Source organism: Coregonus lavaretus (genome assembly GCF_964263955.1).
Source record: "Coregonus lavaretus genome assembly, chromosome: 1".
Classification (NCBI taxonomy): domain Eukaryota; kingdom Metazoa; phylum Chordata; class Actinopteri; order Salmoniformes; family Salmonidae; genus Coregonus; species Coregonus lavaretus.
This window is the reverse complement of record NC_139988.1, coordinates 59,477,201-59,483,268: the sequence shown is the minus strand read 5'-3', so window position 1 is coordinate 59,483,268 and position 6,068 is coordinate 59,477,201. Positions and strand designations below refer to the sequence as shown.

General features: G+C 40.1%; 1 long non-coding RNA gene across 1 annotated transcript; it reads right to left on the bottom strand.

Annotated features, from left to right (window-relative positions):
• Positions 1 to 2,452: 2,452 nt before the first annotated feature.
• Positions 2,453 to 3,062, bottom strand: LOC311103163. The gene is made up of 2 exons (XR_014610065.1): positions 3,006 to 3,062; positions 2,453 to 2,648 (listed from the first exon to the last, which is right to left on the bottom strand). It is a non-coding gene; the product is annotated as an uncharacterized lncRNA (long non-coding RNA).
• Positions 3,063 to 6,068: the final 3,006 nt, after the last annotated feature.

Genomic DNA, 6,068 nt, shown 5'->3' with positions numbered 1-6,068 from the left:
ATTTTACTATTTGATTTAGAATTTTAAGACCCATTGAGGTAATAATAATATAATAATATGCCATTTAGCAGACGCTTTTATCCAAAGCGACTTACAGTCATGCGTGCATACATTATTTTATTTTTTTGTGTATGGGTGGTCCCGGGGATCGAACCCACTACCTTGGCGTTACAAGCGCCGTGCTCTACCAGCTGAGCTACAGAGGACCACGAGGTATTGTATTGTATTTGGCCTTACTGCTATTAGCCCATACAAACGCATTGAATAACAGATTCACTACATGGAAGTTTGTTCTGAAGTGTCTGTCCTATATCTGAGAGACATAAGAAAGATCAGAAGGTTATTATTTTTTTACATGTATTTAACCCCTTATTATTGGTACTGAACACCAAAAATGGGGGGGGGGGGGGGGGGGGGGGGGCTGTGGGCGTCCTAGAGCAAAGCAACATGTATGTGTTCGTGAGAGTCTCACCTTTCTACAGAGGGGTCATATTAGTGTGTAGCACAAACTGTTCAGACGTTACAGACAGAAGTTGGCAGATCGGCTGTACCGACTTTAGACAAGTCCCAAGACGCTTGTGGGGGTCACAAAACGGAGAACATAGAGGGGTCATAATAATTTGTAGGCCAAACGCTACAGACGATTTTGTGAGAAGACCAATCTTCGGGATGTCTCATGGTCTGATAAACAACGTTCTAGCTCTGTCACCTTTCACGTGCGACATTGGCAGATGTGGTGGATTGAGATGCATCCAATGCAAAAAACGAATATCTCGAGCTTAAACTGACAAATTTTTATGGGAGTTGTTTTATTATGCTAATTAGATTTCCGCGGGATGCAGACATCGACACTAGGCGGATAGCCCTTTAGAGTCCATTCCATCTGATCTGTGATGCTCATTGTTGCCATTTATTTTGTATTATTTAACATGGTAAATCATTTTTATATTGAAAATGTTCTGGTTCGGCTCTCCTTGTCATGCACCTCAGATGGTTGCTGTTCACTCTCATGTGGTGCTGAACTTTGGAAGTCCGCTTCAGTGGTGCTGAAACGCTAACATTGGCTTGTTTGTTTACTTTAGCACCATCAGACCTATTACACAGTGACAAAATCACCACAGATAGAAGGAAACCTTATTGTTGAAACTCTTACTGCCATGACACCCACCATCACAGATTGTTCTGAAATCCTTTCTGTAGTTAGATACAGATAAGATTAACATTCCTGCAACATTCTTTTGTTGAAATGTAATTTGATCTCTGAGAAATTAAGCTAATTGATTGCACCCAAATTGGCCCTTTTTGATTTATAAGATTCAAATAACATTTAATAAATATTTGGACCAAACGTCTTCATATCATTGAGTAAGACATGAGGAATCCAATAAAATTGTCAAAAGCCACCCACGGACCACCCACACCAATCTCACCCCAACAGCCAGTATACAGTATCAGTTCACTATGTCTGACAAGTAGTATGGAGCTGCGGCTTGGAGTATTGCTTCTTCATAATATGTAATGTATTCCCTGTGAATCTGTTGATATTTTTTTCCCCTTTTCAGAAAAATTAGCAATTCACTTGCATTATTTACCATACATTAGTGTGAAAGTACCAGGTTCTGCCCACTAGATGCCGCTGTTCCTGCTACTGCCACACCTTTTTATCAATTTTGCTGGTCTCTTATGTTTTATTAAATGGAATTGGAACATAAAATATTGTTATTAACCGGTTCTAATGCGCTTTTAAAATAACGGTTCTGTTCCGGAACAGTATAGATCACTTTCGTTCCCGGTTCTCATTCTGTTCCTCTTTGTTCCCTGAACCAGTTCTAACCCCTGATTTCAACAAAATAATGTTTCAGGAACGCTTATCTTATATGTGTCTAACTACATAAATGATTTCAGCACAAAATGAGATGGTGGTTGTCGAAATCCTCTTTCTTGTGCTTTTTGAGGTGGAATGACCCTGGAGGAACTGTGGAAACTCAGGATACCAACTGTTAGTCGTTACTGACTGGATAAGAGCATCTGCTAAATGCCTAAAATGTAAATGTAATATGGAGGATATGCTGTAAAAAGACATGAGACCAGATAATATCAAATATGGTAGACCTTTTCACTCACACCTCATGTCATCCCGTATACGGGTTGAAAACGGCAGTGGACCAACGCATCAAACTTGGCATTCATTAGTTAGGGTTAGGATCATTCATAACACATCTATAAAGACTCTATATCGCATGACGCTATACTTAATTTAAAGTCAGACCCCTTTGGTTATTTATAACACATACATAAATGCCTTATATCATATGACGCTGTACTTACTATAAAGTCAGACACCTTTGGGCATTCATAACACATACATAAAGGCTTAATGATGTAAACACAAATGTATTAACACTTAGGGAATTATCACTAACAGCTCAAATAAATAAACATTAAAGACATGTTCAAACCATACATTTCCTTTTATTTGTACATTTTTAAAACAATACAAATAGTTTCAAAAAAGTTTCAAAAAGTCCAGCAATACAATTACATTGAACATTACACAGAGCTGTGAATAGTGTAGCTTGTCCCTGAGCTGGCGGACTAATGGTTCTTGCCTCTCTGCCTGCTGGAGGTTACTGCATGTTGGTTCCAACCTTAAAAGTAACAACAAAGAAAGTTAGCAGGTCTGTTAGGAAATGCCTTTGTCACACCATCTGGATAAGGGCATTTATGTGCTGCGCCAGAAACTCTAAATGGGAACTCGATTCAATTCGTATTATTATACTCCTCTTTCATTTACAGGTCTCATGGCGTGACTATGAGACTTGGCTGTATTTAGGGGGATTTGTATTTAGCTGAGCCTTCTAAGTAGCAACATTTCAGCTAGCTAGCAATTGCTGTGAAGTCACCGAAATTGTTTGAAATAATGATTGAGGTAGCTGCAGTATGTAATCTAACTCAACACTTAACTACTACAAACTAATTTAAAATTACAATAAAGGTTAACCTACTTGTTTTCGCTGTCCAGTGGCAACACAAGTGGGGCATTTGATTAGCGAACTCCTCACATGATCAGCGTCTCATCAGCAACACTAAGAAAGTACTTCCGGGTCACGAAATTGCTGCAATTTCCAAAATAAAAGTCCCCCACAATCTAGTGGAAAGGTGTCAATAACCATTCAGCTAAGAGGTCGGGTTGATGCTATTGCTATTTTATGTTGGCTTGTATGACCTGCAGACAGCAGACTGACTGAAGTCCTGAAGTTAACTTTGAGCTGGCTGGATAACAGATCCTTTGTCACAGCACTACTAATATTCAACTTCGACTTGAATAATGTCTCTTCAGTACTACTAGCTAGAAATATCTAGCTAGCTTGCTGCCCATTGCACGCTGTTTGTGTGGGCAGCCAGGTAGGTTGGAACAGGCTGCACAGCTAGCTAGCATTAAAAATCGACAAATAACTCTATAAAGTGTTATGCAGGCTAGATACATAAATGTGGTGTCATTTCATGGGGCTCAGAATAATACAGAGTGTTGCTGGCCTTTTACTGCACCCATTCCATTGGTGGCCGAATCACATCACGTGTGCTTACTGCACAACAGAAAACCCGCTAACCAAACAACAGTGCAGGGCATGCTCACTAAATTAAAGGGCAACGACGCTCAAAAATCTTTCTTAGATTTTTCCCAGACCTCAAAAGTTATCCCCTGATGTGGTTTAAGCATTATTGTGAACACGGAAAATCTAATCTAAAAATCTAAAAGTGTGAAAAAACTTAAACCAGAAAAAAATAGGGAAATCCGAAACCTGGAAAAACTAAAAAACTGAATTTGGGAGAAGAAAAACAGAAGAAGGCAATAAATACGAATGGATTTTAAAAGGCCCTACCAACGTTTTTTGCTGTGCATGACTGCACTTTAGATTGTGTGTCATCCTGCAGCAAAGCATTTTGGGGGAAGTTGAGGTCAGGTCCAATACTGACTATGCACCAAAGAGGGAAAGCGATTGGGCCATCCTAGAAATGTTTTTGTGAAATATAATATATACAATTTAACAGACGCTTTTATCCAAAGCGACTTACAGTCATGCGTGAATACATTTTTACGTATGGGTGGTCCCGGGAATCGAACCCAATATTCTGGCATTGCAATGCTCTAGCAAGATGCATGACAGGGTTATAAATGTTTTGTGAAGCCTCAATTTAATATGATTTATAAGCTTTATTAAGTGGTGCTTATGCCACCCTTTATAAAGTACAGGTTTATGTCATATTTGACATTGGTGGTTATGTCACACATTTATGCCACATTTATGAACTCTTTATAAAGCATGACATACAGTTATAGATGATTTGTAACACATTTATGTAGTGTTTATGAAGGCTTTATGGAGGCTTTATGAAGCCATTATAAGCAGCACATCATTTAAAGCGAGACCAATATTTGACTAAAACATGATCATGTCAAAACTTGCTTATATATGTATACGATCACATATCTCTTTATTATGCTTGGGAATACTTTGAAACAGATATCCAAAATGAAGAAAACTTAAAGCTGATTGGCTGTGGTTTTTACAATCTTTAATGTAAAATAAATAAATAAACTTGGGGGGCCAAATAAAATAATCCCCCGCGGGTCAAATTCAGGCCGCTGGCCGCCAGTTGGGGAACCCTGCCATAGATAGATCATAGACGGACGGACAGATGGATGTATGGACAGACGGACAGATGGACGGAGTGATGGACGGACAGACAGACAGATTTACCTTGGCTTTCCTCTGGGTGAGGCTGGCTGAGGAGCTGCTGAAAGTGATGGAGAGGCTGTGGGGTTGGGGTGCCAATGTAGGGGTGTGCCCTTTGAGGGGGTGCCAATGTAGGGGCTCTGGCACAGCCAGCTACTGCTACTTTCCATGTGTCTGAGGCCTCGTGGCAGTCTGAAGGGACAGTGGAGAAAGAGAGTCAGAGAGAGAAGAGAGAGAGAGAGTCAGAGAGAGAAAGTTTCAAAGAGAGGGAGTCAGAGAGAGGGAGTCAGAGAGAGGGAGAGAGAGAGAGAGAGAGAGAGAGAGAGAGAGAGAGAGAGAGAGAGAGAGAGAGAGAGAGAGAGAGAGAGAGAGAGAGAGAGAGAGAGAGAGAGAGAGAGAGAGAGAGAAACAAGGAAAACATGCAGAAGGGGAAAGGGGAGATGAGTGACAGACACTCAGACAGTGTCACTGTTGCTCAGAGTCAAAGACTCTTATCTCCCTCACTAACTTTAAGCATCAGTTGTCAGAGCACCTTACCGATCACTGCACCTGTACACAGCCCTTCTGAAATTAGCCCACTCAACTACCTCATCCCCATATTGTTATTTATTTTGCTCATTTGCACCACAGTATCTCTATTTGCACATCATCTCTTGCACATTTATCATTCTAGTGTTAATACTAATTGTAATTATTTTGCACTATGGCCTATTTATTGTCTTACCTCCATAACTTGCTACATTTGTACACACTGTATATATATTTTCTGTGGTATTTTTGACTTTATATTTTGTTTTACCCCATATGTAACTCTGTGTTGTTTTTTATCGCACTGCTTTGCTTTATCTTGGCCAGGTCGCAGTTGTAAATGAGAACTTGTTCTCAACTGGCTTACCTGGTTAAATAAAGGTGAAATAAAATTAAAGAAAATAAAAAAAATTAGTTGCTCATTATCAAGTTGATTGTGGTCAACATACAATTATTTATTTATGTCCATTATCGTATAGGACACAGTAATGGATGTGGGAGTGCGTCTTTCCCAGAGTCTTACTGGTTGTTAATTGCCTGAGGTCACACACAGGTCCGTCCCACAGGTGTGTGTGTGTGTGTGTTCATCTGCTTTGTTAGGCATGTCCAGGTATGTATACCTGTCTATGTTAGGTGTGTATGCAGGGGTGGGAGAACTCTTGGGTTTCTATCTGTTTGGGCTTCTTGCGGACAATTTGCAGTCTACAATTTATTTGTAATTATGTTCCGGCCCCCTGACCATCCACTCGAGAACAAATCGGCCCGCTGCTGAATCTAGTTGATGATCCCTGAACTATGGCA